Consider the following 16,295-nt stretch of genomic DNA (forward strand, 5'->3'; position numbering starts at 1 on the left):
CCTTAGTTCAAGGTATTTTATTTGAAGATGCAATTTCTATCCACTGTTGCAATCAAATGTATTTCAAAAACATGAAAGATTAATTGTAAAATATTAAACCATGCTCAAAAACAAGGTTTGAATGCAATTCTTTTCTGAAGGCTTTCTAAGGCCTTATTTGCTTATGAGTAAATGCCAACAAAAATTATTTTTGCCTTATCCAGTTGAAAATAAATACTTAACATAGAGTATGCAGTTTAGCCAGATAAAGCATAACCAAGGAAATGGTATGAAATAATTCTTCTTGAAAAAAACAACCCTTCAGTTAAGATTTTGGCCTTAATCCTATCCTCATTAAAACCAGTGGCAAATATCCCGTTGTTTTTAATATAAAAATACTAACAACTTTATGACAGTCTGATGATACTGGAAAAGAAAATTATCTCCTCAGAATCTCTCTGACTGATAAAATGGAAGATACATTCATAGGACTTTTTTGAGGATGCACAACAATATTCTTAGTTCCCAGTGGGAAAAATATAAAATAAAAAAAATCATATCTGGTATGGGCTGAAAATGTTTTCCCAGCAGTGGAATGAAGACCCAGAGAAGGTGAAAGATCTTGGTTTTTTTTTTTTTTTTATCTAAGTGAAATAAAAATAACTCTCCAGTAACAAAACAACCTAATCATCAACAACATAATCAAAGACTGGGTGACAATAAGGTGCCTTTGACGTCAAACAGGAAAATATATCCTGGTTTTTAACTTTTTTCAAAAATATCCTAAAATGTGGCAATAGAGCTAAAATCCCAGGCAATTCAAAGATGTGTGTAGGCCAAAGGAACTGACAGACTACTCTTATTTCCTGCTGAATGAGGATGAGCATGGCTGAGCCTGTGCCCACCCTGCTCTCTGCTAACCTGACACAGGCCAGTCCTGCCCAGGAGGACATCCAGCAGTGTCTGGCTCTTCTGTTTGCAGTGTTTCAGTTGGAAAACTTAAATTGTATTCAACAGCCCTTTTGTGCAACCTCTAGGTTTGGAGCAGAGAGTTGGGTCACATCTGGGCAATGCTGATCATGGTTGAACTGAGTGCCTCCCACCTGAGCAGGGCACAACACCCAACAGCATCTTTAGCTTTATGAGTAAAACAAGGACTGCAAAGAGGAAGAAATGAAACAGACCGGTAACTTTTTTTTTCCTTGGACCATGGGTGATCTTAACCAAGAATCTTAACTCATATGACTAAAGTGTAACATAAAGACATGGTTATTGAACCATTTATTGTGAAGACAAAGTAAGTATTTTAATTTCAAATTTTAGATAAAATTGCATTCAAAATATGCCATTAGGAAAAGAAAGCAGTTCCTACTCTGTTTAAAAATGTTGATGAGTTATTTCTTTGGTACAGATGAGACAAAATCCTTTGGAGTACTTTGGGAATAATTTTGGACCACATTGGGAATGCTCTTGAAAACTGCCTTTACTGTACAGGAAAGCTTGTGAAAATATTTCAGCTTGACCACTTCTCCATGAAAATGACAATGTCTAAATCTACACTTCTGGCCAAGGAAAAGAATGTTATAAATGATCTCTGCCAATGTGACTTGAAAACCGAAATGTCCAGACATGAGTCTGTACATGTTGTTTAATCCCTGAGTTTATAGCATTAGTCTTAGCTGGTAATAAAAAAGATGTCTAATATCCTTCTTGACTGATCTAGCCCTTGTGATAAATTGCACAGATATGAGGTTACACACAAAATCTTTTCAGAGTCATCATAAATCAAGTACATTGAAATGGATTGGGAAGTAGGTAACATGAGCTTTATTGCTGCAATTTAATTCTGATTATATTTAATTCACAAGTCCTACACATCTAGAACAGTCTTAATAAAAGATGCTGATCTCTGTGATCATTTGGGAGGAACAATTTTATTTTTATTGTTGATAGGCAACCTAATAGAACAAACAGAAAAATAAATGAAAGGAGGCACTTTTACTAAGGAGCTTGTAGTGGTGTGTATATACATACATACGTACATACATACATATATAAAATCATATTAAGGAATTTGTTTTAATTATTTAGCTGAAATAAATACAATTCTAAAAAAAAAAAAAAAAGAGCTGTTTGTCAGTGCTGGATGATGTGACATTGTCAGTTTAAAAGTACAGTTTTTGTAAAGCTATTGCTAATGAAACTAAAAAAATTAAACTGATGAACTGATGTTTGCTTTTAAATGAAGGCAACCTTTTTAAACTATATATTTACCCTTTTTACATGGAATTTTTTAGACACTGAAATGTATGTTTTGCTATTATCTTGGTATTTTCTGGTTCATATTCACATACTTGGGATATGCTGTTACACATAGGAAGTTGTCAGCATGAGCCACCCATATCACAGATGACAGAAACTCCCTAGAGCCCATTAATCCACTTTGATAACCACTGCTGTTTCAGTTTCTACTATTATATAAAATTCAACTTGTTCACAAGGGTAAATCAAGTTTTAATCATCCCATGGAAATTACTTGGCGTCTCTGACAGAATCACTTCTGTGCTGTAAAGGTTTTAGAATAATTTTTTCAGTGTGCCAGAGACTTCCAGTAAAGATGGAGAAAAAGAGGCCACTGAAGTCAATAAGCTCTGAATTAGATCCTTTGAATTTGGTTTATCTCTTATCCCAAGGGTAAAATAAGAGTACTCCAAAACAAATAACTGAAAGTCATGTTTTAAAATAGAATAAAGGGTCAGAACAAATTATCTTCAGTTCTCCTGTAATGAGTATAAAATTTGTTCGAAACTCTACTGTAGGAATAAAGACTAACAAACAAAATTTCTGCCTTTCTTGTCTTAAGAGGCAAACAAACATGTAGCCATTGTGATGTCCTCCATGCCAACTCTTTCTGTTAGTCTGAAATTTCTTGGTCTTATGACAGAACTTTTGACTCTATGCAGGCAAAAGAGAAAGAGTCTCCAAAAATGCAGATATCTGGAACTACTTTGTATCTTCTTATTTCTGTTGTTGTCCATAAAAATATTGCTGTGTCCTTAAGAAAATAAGTAAAACTCTAAGGCTGAAGGAAATATGCAACAAATCTAATTATTTACCTGCATATTAGTCGTTTTCTTTCATCTGTCATTACGTACAAAGTATAATTCAAGTCTGCAAACCGTGGTGAGAGCAGATCCAGCCTGGATGGTGAGGAGGAGCAGGTTCTCCTGCCCTGTCCTTCAGTGCAGGCAGTGGCTGGTCCATGTTCAGCTGCAAAACATGGAGCTGCCATGGGCTGTCCATCCCAGCCTCCTGCTGTGGTACTGCAGAGGGAGGATGCTTCTTCAGACTTCCCTTCTCCAGTGGACCCCCTCAGGCTCTGGAGGATAAGTAAGCCCTTTATGCTCACATCAGCTCAGCATTTCCAGGGTGTTTAGACTGATTGTGGAGCTGAGGTGTATGTGGAAGGGCAAACACCTTGGTCTGGGGAGGCTGATATCACATACCAGAGATGCAGTGGAGGCAGTATCTCAAGGGTTTGGACATGGGTTTGGAAAGGGGGATGCAGATCTGGGCAGTGCAGACTGAGAGGACACTTTGTGCCTGGCAGAGCAAGCTTTGAGCCTGCCAGATAGTTACACACGAGTATGCTGCTAGGGTTGAAGTGAGGGAGGTGGCACCTAAGTGGCAAACTCCATTTGCAGTGCCCTTGAACACACAGAAATAACTTGAGCCAATTCTTGCAACTCCACCCTTCTCATGCATTTCCCCTGCTTCTGCCTGCACTGCATAGAAGCATCTGCCATACATCCAGTAGCCTCAAATAGAAACATTTAATTTATATGAACATCTTAAAACCACAGAGGGCCTTTAAATTAAAAAATTCAATCCAGCTGCATTAACCATGCCAGGAAAAATTGCATAGGGCTTATGGTCAACATGGATTCTTAGTATATGAGCAGTCCTAATGAAAGAAATAATAACTTCAACAAGAGGTCAAAAAATCATGACTTGCTATTTATACAGACATTCATATAATTAGCATGAGAAGTTACTTGTGTTCAGAGAATAATTAGAAATACATACTTGAAATTTTTCTCCCAGAAAATCCCTATGAAAAGAGGGATTGGATCTTGAATGATTTTAGCTATCCATCTCAGAACATTCAGTCTTCATTATCTTTTAGAGGTTTGGACTTCACATGAATTGTCTGATGTTTGTGTGTTTAACCAGAGCATTGAGAAACCTTACACTGAATAGTAAGATAGCAGATAAAGAGGTCCATTTGTTGCTTAAGACATCAATTCTAAATGACATTTCTGTGTCTCTCATATCCTTTCTCCAATACAATGATGAATGAGCTCTCACCCAATAGAAATGCCTTGACTGATCTCAGATCAAATACTCTAGAAGTTAAAATAAAAAACCTAAATACTTGTATTTCAGTGTGGTTTATCCTGTTCATGGCAATTTTTGTGTGAAATATGTGTCCAGATACAATATTTGTCTGCTGGCTGAACATGCTTTTCAGTATTCTGTATTATATACCCTTGTTTTGCTATGTTTCCCACTTGTATGCATATTTATGTATACTTCTGTATCATTATTGATAAACTCTATTTGACAGTTACATTAAAATGGTTGCCTGATACTGTTCTGTTGTCTGTGTAGTTTTTTATAAAAATGGCACTTTTTTTTTTGCTGTCTGTGAATTTCCCTGTGATTTTTATACCTCTCTTGACTTCTTGTTTCCTAGATAGTCTATGTTAATCAATATGTATTTGACTTTACTAAAGAAGAACAGATCCAGATAAATGAGTTCACTCCTCAGCCCTAAAACTTCTGAGTCTCTAACTGCACTGGAATATGTCCTATAAATTCTTTCTTTTTCAATGGTTTTATTTTTTTCTGCACCCATATGTATTAGAGGATTCTCTCTTGAGAATGGAAGATTACATAATTATGTAAAAAAATGTAAAATATCTTGTTTTCAGCATTTTGCTTGTGTTTATCCCAGTTCTTGGACAACATTGCTTTAGTCCCAGAGAGCCAAGAAAAGAGAGAGACTGTATAGTCATATATTGTAGCTTGTGCTTCCTGAAGGAGAACAAGGGAGCAGATTGTGAAATTAAGAGAAAGGCACTTGCTATGAACCACACTGCTAAAAATATAGGAAATTTCATTAAATCATTTTTGGGGCTCAAAAAAGTGGATTTTTTTTCTTCTATCTGGCATATAAAACATCAACATATGGAGAATAACCACTACTATCAGAACAAAGCTTCCTGAATACAAATAACCTGTTTAAATCCAGAGCATGTACTGGGTGAAGATTCCAAATTACAGATAAACAGTAACAAAATCGAATAATATCCATTGCTTTAGTGAATAATATTGATGGGAAAAATCAGGATATCAGTTCCAGAAAATGTTAAAAATGCTTCAGAAGCATAGAATTAAATTTAAGGTAAAATTTTACATTTTGCTGTAGACACTGCTGTTAAAATTTAGAGACTGCAGTGAGGATCTAGGGTCTATCTTGTGGCCATCAACAGACAGCAATATAAAAAGTATATATTTTACTATTGATGTCTGGTTCTCCCCGGATCTGTGAAAACAAGGCTTTTGGAAATGTTAACAATTTTAACTACTGTTTTTTTCACAGAAGTGCTTTTCTCTATATTTTTCTTTTCCTGTTTGGTGTCTTTTCTGAAAACGTTCCATTTAATTACAAGTCTATCCTGGTGGTGGAGTTGGCAAGCCTCTCTCCATGATATTGGAAAAGTCATGGCAATCAGGTGGAGTTCCAGGTGACTGAAAAATGGGAAACATTGTACCCATCTTAAAAAAATATAAAATACAAAAGTTGACCATGGGAATTACTGTCCTGTCAACCTCACCTCTGTGCCTGGGAACATCATGGAATAGATCCTTCTAGAAGCTTTATTAAGGCACATGGAGGACAGGGCTGTGATTCAAGACTGCCAGTATAGCTTTGCCAAGAAATTTGAGTTTGTCAGAGGGCGAAGAGGTTTCATTAGGTGAGAAAATTATGTTGTTCTATTTATAATGTATCACCATTTTCCACATCATTGTTAATGTAACTATAGGGCACTGAGAGGTCAGAATACATGCACAATATGAAAAACAATTATTTTGTCTGGCAATTAATTAATTTGACAGGGCATAAATTTTTTCCTGCTTTTTCACTGCATTGATTCTTCCTTGGTGATTAAAAAAACTGCGACTTTCTATTTTAGTGGTGCTGAAGACGATTATACTCTAGCAGAAGGAGTGTTAGGAGTAAAAGTCTTTGGCTGATGTTGCAAATACATCACTGGCAAAAAATTCTAAGCAGAGGTGTTGATACATCTGTCACTATTTGGCCTTTTTTCCAACACCTGTCCAGAGATTAAGTAGAATGCAGTTTGTGCTTTGTCACTTACACTACAGATGACTTTGGCCTTCAAGTGTAACTCAATAACCTTAAAATACACAGTAGATAAACACTAAATACCAGGCTATCAGCAATTTTATTCCTAAATGTATTATGAGATGACAGAATGCCAGTATGATAATTAAGCCATCACTAAGGCTGGTTGTTTTATTTCCAAAGTAACAACTGGATGCAATTAAAAGCTATGATTTTCTCTTCTGTCATGTCTGTTCCATTTTTTAGGTCTCAGCTGAGTAATAGTGCTTCTCACACCTCATCTCCTAGGTAGCTATTAGAAGTATGCCACTTTCAATTGCCAGATGTTCCTGTCATCAGCCTGACCCTTCAAGAAAATTTAAACTGAAAGTTGTCTCTTGAGATTTCTTCATTTTCCTGTACAGTAGAAATGAGAGAGGGAGTGATGAGTGGTTTATGGGTCAGAACATATGAAAGATGTCAATTTACAACTACCACTTTCATTTGAAATTTGCAGCCTGTCCTGGATTTGTTAGGTATGCCTTAACAATTTTCCCAAACTACTCATGGATAAATTTAAATTCTTCTTTTCCTCAGACTCTGTTGTAAGAGCTCGTCTTGCTACAGACATCCAGCCCAGGGTCCTTTGCTTGTTGTCAGGGCTCCTTATTCTGTCAGAAAAGGAAACAAGTGCAGTCACAGAGTGCTCCACTCAGCAGCCCAACATATTGCTCCTATTATGAGCTGTTTTGGACCACCAGTCTTTGCATTACAAACTTTAACCAGTGGAGCAGGCTTCCCATGGAAGTGATGAACTCAGTCTCTGGAAACTTTCAGAAGGCATTTGGAGTAGTTGTTGGGTCTATGGTTTAATGCTGAACGCCATGCTGTGTTAACAGGTGGGTTCAATAATCTCAGGTACCTTTTCCAAACTTAATAATGACCCCATGAGTCTAAGTTGTGTAGAATTAACTGAGGTTAAAATCTAGCCCAATTCTTTTGTTTAGCTGAGTATTAATAAGGTAAAAAAAGCCCAATAAGTGATAAACTAAAAGTTCATTTATGTTATCCAGAGCCTCCCTGTTTCCCTCTCCCTCTTTTTCTAGCTACAATCTACTCTCCTAGAATAGCAAGTAAATACCTTATAAATATATGTATGTATATTTGTGTGCATGCACAAATTGCTGTTTCCATGGTTTTAATGGGTGGTGTCCCAGCCCATGGCAGGGAGATTGGACCTATATGATATTTGAGGTCTTTCCAATCCATGATTGTTATGAACAGCATGTCTTTGAAATTAACAGCCTGCCCTTAACTGTGACATGTGCTTGGTCAGAACTCACTTGCAATGTTCTCATTGTTCTAAATAAGGAAACATTTCATTTTAGATACCTTGATTCAGTAATGGTTTCTAGGGTCTCATGTACCAAACTGACACATTGTATTGTTTCCCCAGAGGAATTTTGTGATGATGTTATGAGATTTGCAATCCTTTTTCTTGTCTAGCAATGAATAAATTAGCAGCTTTGGTTCATTAGATGCTCTGGTGGTTCAGTTCTGCTTTCTCCATACTCCAGGCTGTAGCTCTCAGGCATGTTAATACCCCACATTAATTGGGGGTAGTTACTTCACTGCAAATTGCAGCTGATGGAGCTCTCACAGCAGAACATGTGCTCTCAGGTATTTCAAAATATAGCCATAAAAACACCCATTAGTTTCTCATAAGCATAAAATAGGTCTGAAAAAGTTGTTTGGAAAAGAGGAATTTTAAGGGGTGACTTAGTTTGGGACATTTATTCTGGATTTTTGAGTCTAGTTTTAAGGAGTTAGTTCATCTCACAGATTATCATATGTCCAGGACTGGACATAGCCCAGAAATTTGGCCAGCCTCCATAACTATCAGAAATCTTGTGATATTTTTAGGGGAATTTACAAGAAAAGAGATATTGCATCACTCTTTGCCACATAGCTTAATGCATATACAGATACACATACAGACATTTTGATTTCAGAAGATTTTGGTGATAGAAAAAGTACTTCCACTGAAATTTATTGCACACCTTTATGGATAATATTGATTTTAAACATTTCATAGGTCAGAATAGGTGTGCTGGGCACAGGAGCAAACCTTCTGTGTAATTTGGATCTTAATGTAGATGTGATAATCAAAAGATATATATGGTGCTTAAAATAACAAAACATCTTTTTTTTTTTTTATTTCTTATTTTCTGGTACAATAACAAACAATAATGAAAATATTTGTAATTCAGCATGTAACTTAGAAGCAGTCACATCAAAAGATGATAAGATTCCTCCAGGTTATATGTTTTAGCAGCCCCAGGACTCAACATGTGATTTTCTGTATTCTTCATTCCAAAATTAAGTACAAGATAAAGAGGTGCTTTGCAGATAAACACAGATATTTGCTTTGTTTAGATCAACAAGTAAAAGGTCACATAAAACCATTCCCTGTCTGGAAGAACTAAGTAATTGTAAGAAGTGAAGAATTATGTTTTTAGATTAAAAATTCTCCTGCTTGTTCTAGAAAAGAAAATAAGAAAGAAAGGTAGTAGGCCTAATGCTGAAATGCTTGTGAGGGATGGGGTTTAATATATTTGTCTAGATCTACCCCCACCACTTCTCTGTACCTACACTTATGATAGATTTGATAATAGTAAAATATGCATAAAAATTGTAGGTTGCTCTGTGTGACATTCCTGTATCTAGGTATATAAAATTATAGACATATAGACAAACACTGAGTGTATTTTATGTCCTTGAATTAGAGGTCTGGGAGAATCAACAAATGTTGAAACATACAGGTATGCACACGTGATGTAGCGATAAAGGGATGTTTTATATCCTGGCACTTAATGTTGTGTTGTAGCCTATGAGTATTTTCATGCTCAAAATCTTGAAAGATTTTCAGACTAAAAGCTTGAAAAGTTTCCTATAAATGTCTAGAATTGTCACCAACATTGAACATAAGCATGTAAAAAATGTTTACTTAGGTGTGTCAGTGCATAAGAAATGAGCAGAAACAAACAGACAATTGTCAACTCATTACAAGAGTTCCTTTATTTATGTGAGAGTGCCTATACTCCTTCCATAAAGGGAACAAAAAATGATCTTTTGGGGTTTTTTTTAGCAATGGGCAAAGGGTGAGCTGAGCAGGTGTTCAAATAGAGCTGTGGTGAGATGCAGAGAATTAACTCCTCACAGAACACAGAGGACATAAGAAAAGGTTTAGGCTAAGGAAAAGGCAGTGAATATTTTATTGTATGTAGAATTTTATTCTTTTATTTCCTCACTATATTTATTTACTGTCTGATTATTGCCTTCAGGGCACCTAGCATATTGTGTGCAAATAAGAGTATGTGGAATTTTTGGAATAAATTTATATAGATATAAAAACTGCTCAAGACTGCAAAACTGGACATTTTGCTTTCCTCAGAAAAGGACCTCCATAAAACCTCATAAACCATGAAAAGCAGACAATCAGCTTTCCTGGTATCCACAGTCCTTCCCCCCAGATAAAGACACTTCTTTCCAGTATGCAAATCTTCAGTACACAACTGGCTTCAGATCTGCTAAATTTCTACCATCAAGTAACATATTGCTTTTCTTTTTGCAGTGGCTACTGCCAGATTGACAACTAATTTCTTTTCTGCTGCAGATGTGCTGTTCTGGCTAGTTTCTGCAATGACTTTCATTTGTTTTGGCACTTAGAAACTAATGACTCTCAATCTGGCCTTTTCTTAGTACATATGTTCTACAATTGAATAATGCATTAGTATAGATTTAGCTGACAATTACATTTTTGCTTCCTTTCTATTTTTAAATGCAACATTATCAGTTTGGGATTTTTATTTAAATGTTTTAAAGCAGGAGACTGCAATTTATAATGTCTTCTGAACATCTTCAGTTCAGGTTATCATCTTCTTTTAGTATGATTTTGTACAGATGAAACACAGATGAATATAGCTAATCATGTGATTAAGCACACAGAATTTATATATTGCCATTGTTGCTTTTGCAGCTATTTAATTTTAATCCTGCCTCCTAATCCTCACTTTATCTGGCTTTTTATTATTACTATTTGATATTTTCCATGCATAACCACTTAAGGAAAGATTTTCTTGAAAACAAAAATGTACTTTGCACAGTGTATGAACCTAAATACAAGTATTGCTACATTACTGTAAAAACCAGGAAAATGTTAAAAATACCTTTTCATACCCATGCTTTCATTAACAAAGCAATATGGTTGTGCTTTTAGTACCAATGGCTATTATCATTTGGTTGCAACCTACACAATTTATTAAACAAAAATTAGCCAGCTGAGGAAAAGGAATGAAAGGTGTTGTTTTCCTGCTCTTAGTGTACAGTTGCTGCAGAGTCTGATACTGTCAGTAGTGCTGCTAGTGACTGCTTCTGTTGATGAAGTACTGTGATTTTGTCATTTGTGCTTTCTCTGAACTTGCATTCTTTCCCTGGAGCGTGCATCTTCATGCCTGAGATGCTGTCCCAGCCTGGCAAACCCTGCTCCTGGGGAGAGGGAGGCACCTTGTGTCTTGCCCTGCTCTGTCCTGCATGCACTGCACTCCTCTGCCACCTCACAAACCACCACTTGAGCAAAGCTTGACCACTCAGTAGAAAAGGAGGTGCCAGGAGGTGTGATGGGGGCAGCTATGGTAGTTATACAACTGCAAAGCTCTTTTCCCCCATCTCCCTGCCACTCCTGTCCTTCCATACTCCTTTTGTGTACCAGTTACACAATGGAGATTCTTTAAAACCACTAAAACGGACAGAAGATGTAATTTCTGTGCACTAAAACATGATGCTATGTTACAGAGTCACATTTTGAGTCAGCATTTTATGGCAAAATTTCCATCGCATAAATGACATTGTGTCATCTTTCTAGCACTGCAAGTCACTGCCCAACAGATGTTGAAACCTGCAGTGATTTTTGTAGTTATGAAATCAGTCACTACAGCTGGAGATTTTTCCTAATACAATGCCTTACACCAAGACAATATTGAAGAACAGTTTTCACATGTGAAAGGAAGAGAGTGCTATAAATTTCCTCTGGCAAACCAGGTTTAGTCAACATATTTCAAAGGAGAGGGCCTCAGTATGACACAGAAAAAGCCCTGCATTGTTCTGTCATAGGAACTGTCACTCAGTGCCAGTTACAGTTATTTTCAGGGTTATGCAAGTGTTGATCCTGAAAATACATTATGAGGAGCAAAAGTGTCAACAGCTTCTCGTGTTTGGTCCTGGATATCACATGGGCTGGTGCTGGCTATTTCTTCACTCCTTCAAGTACTGATGTTTGCTTATATCTACATGCCCAGCATGACAAGTCAGGTCCCAAAAAGGAAAGGATCATTACTGTCTACTTCAGAAATACTCCTGCAATAAATTCAGCTCTCCTTCATTCCTACCAAAGAGTGCTGGATTCTCCTTGTCATGCTTTAGCTGTTCAGAGATGCTAAGCAGCAAGACTGGCTGTATAATCCAAAACACTACAAAGTGATTCAATGGCTCTTGAGATTGCTCACACTCTAACTACTGTAACTTGTCACATCCTTAAAGATTTTATCAGGATTTTTTTTGTCATTTCTCTCCTTATTTTTCCAATTATCGGAATCATCCTAATGTCTAAAGACTTAGGATTAAGTCTGTAATATGTTTTGTGTTCTATACAGGCACAGAATAATCTGTGTGTCTGTTTATTTACACAATCTTAATGCCTCTTCATGAAGACTGAACTCCTGACATGGAACACTTTCTTTCTAAAAGTAAATATAAAATCCTAAGTAAATGTAACATTCTAGGCCTTCTGATGTAAAACATCTAAATTTCAAAATTTTGAAATTATAAGATTGTATTGTGTGTCTTCTTTTAAGTACTGAGAGTCCATTTTATATGTTCTACATTCTTTGTATGTTTTCCCCTACTTAGTTTGTTTTTGAACAAAGAGTTTAGGGTTATTTATGGCACTTTGGAACATTTCAGATCATTTAAGATCTTGTTTTTATTTTCTCAACACAGTGACTGTTGAATGAAGATTACAGACCTATTTGTAGAAGTCATTGTAGATAGCATGTCCTTTTCTGCTAGGCCAAGGAGGGGTATTAAAAAAAATGGAAGTAGGGAGGAGGATGTCATGCTGCAGAGGGGTCTATAGGTCTCATGTCCTCTTAAGTATTTGGCCAGGGTGAAGGACAAAACAATCCTAATGTGAGGTTTTTGGTGACTGTCATCTCAAATTAAAATGGAGTAGTGCTATCTTAAAACTGTTAAACATCAGAAAAAGCCATGCTGACACAGAGGTGTAGCAGAGTAGGACAGAACCCAACAGAGAACACCACAATCAAAGTTTATTTGTGGAAAAAATGACTGGTAAAAGAAGCAGGACATTTCCTACAGGCACAAACTTCAATTTGAAATCCCATTTTTTACCTGTCTTTATGTGAAGCAATGCTGCAGGACCTGATTTTGCAACTTTCAGAGCATATCTCCATGCATGAGAGGGTGCAGATGGGTGTTGCTGGAATCACAGAGGCTAGAGACAATTTGCACAGATCAGCTGAGGTTCAGAATGCTATTTGACAAGAAGCATTGTCCCTTTCAGTGAGATGACCTTCAAGAGCTCCAGTGAACCACATATGCCACCATGTCATTGAAAAATGGCAAACTGAATCACCAGTAAGTTTATTTATTTGCATTTTTTCCAAAAACAAATCAAGTTCATTTATTTATTTATAATTTCTTTGCATTTTTCCTTGTTTTTCTTATGTACACAGCTAGTATTTATTGCCTTTCCTCTTTAAAATAAAGAAGTATTTCCTCAATCACATTTAAGTCTCCATTCATCAATAAAACATAAATATGTTCTTGACATTTTAATTTTATTTTTAGTGGGATATAGTTTATAGCTTTTAAAATTTATTCTTCTTGATCTTCTTGATCCTTCGTCAGCATGGTTTCACAGCAAATTTCAGAGTCTCTGTTGTGTATATGTTTGATTTTTCACATTTGTTATCTATTTAATTTATTTTTTTTCTTCTCAAATGTTTTATAGGCACTACACCAATGCTGATCCTGTATTTGTGTTGGCTTAGAGATTCCATATAATTTAAAATCCCATTGGTAGATCTCTGGGAGGAGACTGCCCTGGGCTTTCACATCCAAGAAAAGTAATCCATGCAGCCTTTGTGCAGGTTTGCTATCTCAGTGATGTATGGCATCTGACAGAACTTCTTTGAAGAGTTACTGAGAAATTTCTTGGATTTGGATACATGATGTAATTACAGCTTTGATTCACATGTGTGTCAGCATTTTTTCTTTTCATTCTGCCTCCAGTAGCTCAGACATCTTACCTGAAGCCTTTTGCTTGTTTTGGCATCAGCATGCAGGGTCACTTGAAGGCACAGACTCAAAAAATCCAGACTGGATTTTCCCAAGTGCAAGTGAGCAAAGTGCAATATTCAAAGAAGCTCACTGAAGCTGTGAATCTTTTATTTTCCCATAATCCAGAAGTCTTGTAAAGTCTAGGAGTGTCTAGCTGCTGCTTTTGTTTGATACATGGTAGTTAAACAACAAAAAGGGAATTGTTAATCACTGTTAATGCTCCTGACCTGCCTTGAGCCATTTTCCATTGAGTGGCCTGAATGCAAACACAAGCTTTTCATGGAGCACTTGCAAATGGGGATTTCTTAGGTGTTTAGTGTTCCATCCAGGACACTTCTCTAAATGTTATTTTCCACTGCCAGTCTAAAACTTTTGATTTTAAAATATTTTGGATATTTTATCTTCAAAAGTCTATGAGTGAAGCAGATGACCACTACCCTTGAAAACCAGCCATTTAACCTCAGGTTTGTGAGGCTGACATTTAGAAGACATTAAATCCTTATTTTATGCTAGAAAGTTATATAAATGTGGTGTTGAATAATTCAGACTTATGTTTATATTTATTGACTGCTGTGTTCTCTGTTCATTCTGCTGGGATCTTACTTCCAGAAATAGAGTCAAAATTGTTAGGGCCACAAAATAAAATCTCCATAAAAACCCAAATCATCAGATTAGCAAATGCATTTCTAGTTTGGGTTTTCCTAAAATAAGAGCAACATTCTTTGTACTGTCTCACCATATTCTTCCTGTCATTCCCCATTAAGGGAAATAGAAATATATCTTTGATTTATCTTTCTGTAAATAATTTTCACAGAAATATGTACTTGGTATACTAACCATGAAGAGGGTATCTCTTTCCCTAGTTTTGAAGGTGTTTCAGACAATGTTGCAGCCCAGCAGCAGTTCTTGGGACTCTGTCTTTACTAGTGAAAAGAATGTTCCCAAATGCTGCTCCCTGACCCTGAAACTCCATCATTCATACCACTAAATTGCTGGACTGGTCTCCAGAACAGTCATAGCCATGACCAGCAAGTTCCAGGCATAAATAAGGACTCAGCACAGGCCAGGAACTATTCTCAGTGGGCAATTTCAATATGACCAACCATGTTTGGAAGGGAAACAGAACTAAGTATGGGCAAGGATTATTCCTTGCCAAGTACCAAGACATACTAGGGGCTATTTCTAATGAAAACCAGGCTTTTTACCAAGATGCACTTTTTATTGGTATTTCAGGATATTAATATTTTGCTAATGCTTCTTCCTCTTCTCTGGTATCTAATCTATGATCTGTGCTATGTCATGATGCTGCATTTGCCTGCAAGTCAGCAAATAAACGGCACATATTCTTACATGGATGTCTCAGGTGACATATTTGAATAACGTCATTGTAAATAATCCATGAATACAAACCAGGATGTGACCATGTTTGCTTCAGAAACATCTATAAAAATAGGGATCCTTTTCAGAAAAAGGGGCATTTGTGTTGCATGAGGCAAGCAACACAGATTCACCTCTGTAGCCCAGGACTTAATCTGTGTGTTCACCCTATGTCTATAATGGCTCTTGAGAAAGCAAAGAACCCAAGGAAGAGCAATTGGACTTGTCCTTCATGGTTTGTGACATTTTCTGTTCCATGAACAGTAAAAAAATCTAGTGCTGGATTAATCATCTTGATTTTCATTAATCTTAATCTGACACACAAATAAGGACACATTAATAAATAAATAGATAAATATTTGTTCAAAATTAAAAGGAAAATTGGAACATTGCTCATGATGTGGCATGAAGGAATTGCCAGAATATGTCATTAAGTTTACAGCGCTTGCTAGGATTCATACCAAAGCTGAAACTTTTCTAAATGTTATTTTCTACTAATCATATTATAACAGTGATTTATGCACTACAGTTGTCACCTTTCACTTATCCTCATCAGTAGAGCTGCATGTCACATCACATAAAGCACAAGGGTCACCATTTTTACCTGTTTCAATTCCAGAATCCTGTGGTCAGTAATCAGAGATAACATTTACAGCCAAATCCATTTGTGCTGGGATAACCAAGTTCCTGCCAACAGTTCTCATTTGAGAAAGAAATAAAAAAATATTGTTTGACAGCAGGTCACATTTCACCTTGTTAGAAAGGGAAATCTTCATGCTAAAGAGAAACATGGGACATGGCAGTTCCTCAGGGATTTTTCTTCGAGATAATGAGGAAATTGAATTCTGAACAGACATTTAGAAATTAGTTATAAATGGGTAAACTGGGAGGTGAACAGTCATAACTCTTTGCTGCTCAGTTCCTCTAAACCTGCAGAGCTAATACCATAGACCAGTTCCAAAGCTGATTGCTGAACAGGAAAGGAAGAAATAAATAACTAAATGTGCTGGAGTATAGATGCCTACACTGTCAAAGTGACATGTACCAAAACAGGTGAATGGAAACCCAAGAGCCAAACAAAAAAGTAAAAAAACAACAAATAACCTAA

The sequence above is a fragment of the Erithacus rubecula genome (assembly GCF_903797595.1).
Source record: "Erithacus rubecula genome assembly, chromosome: 3".
Taxonomy (NCBI): domain Eukaryota; kingdom Metazoa; phylum Chordata; class Aves; order Passeriformes; family Muscicapidae; genus Erithacus; species Erithacus rubecula.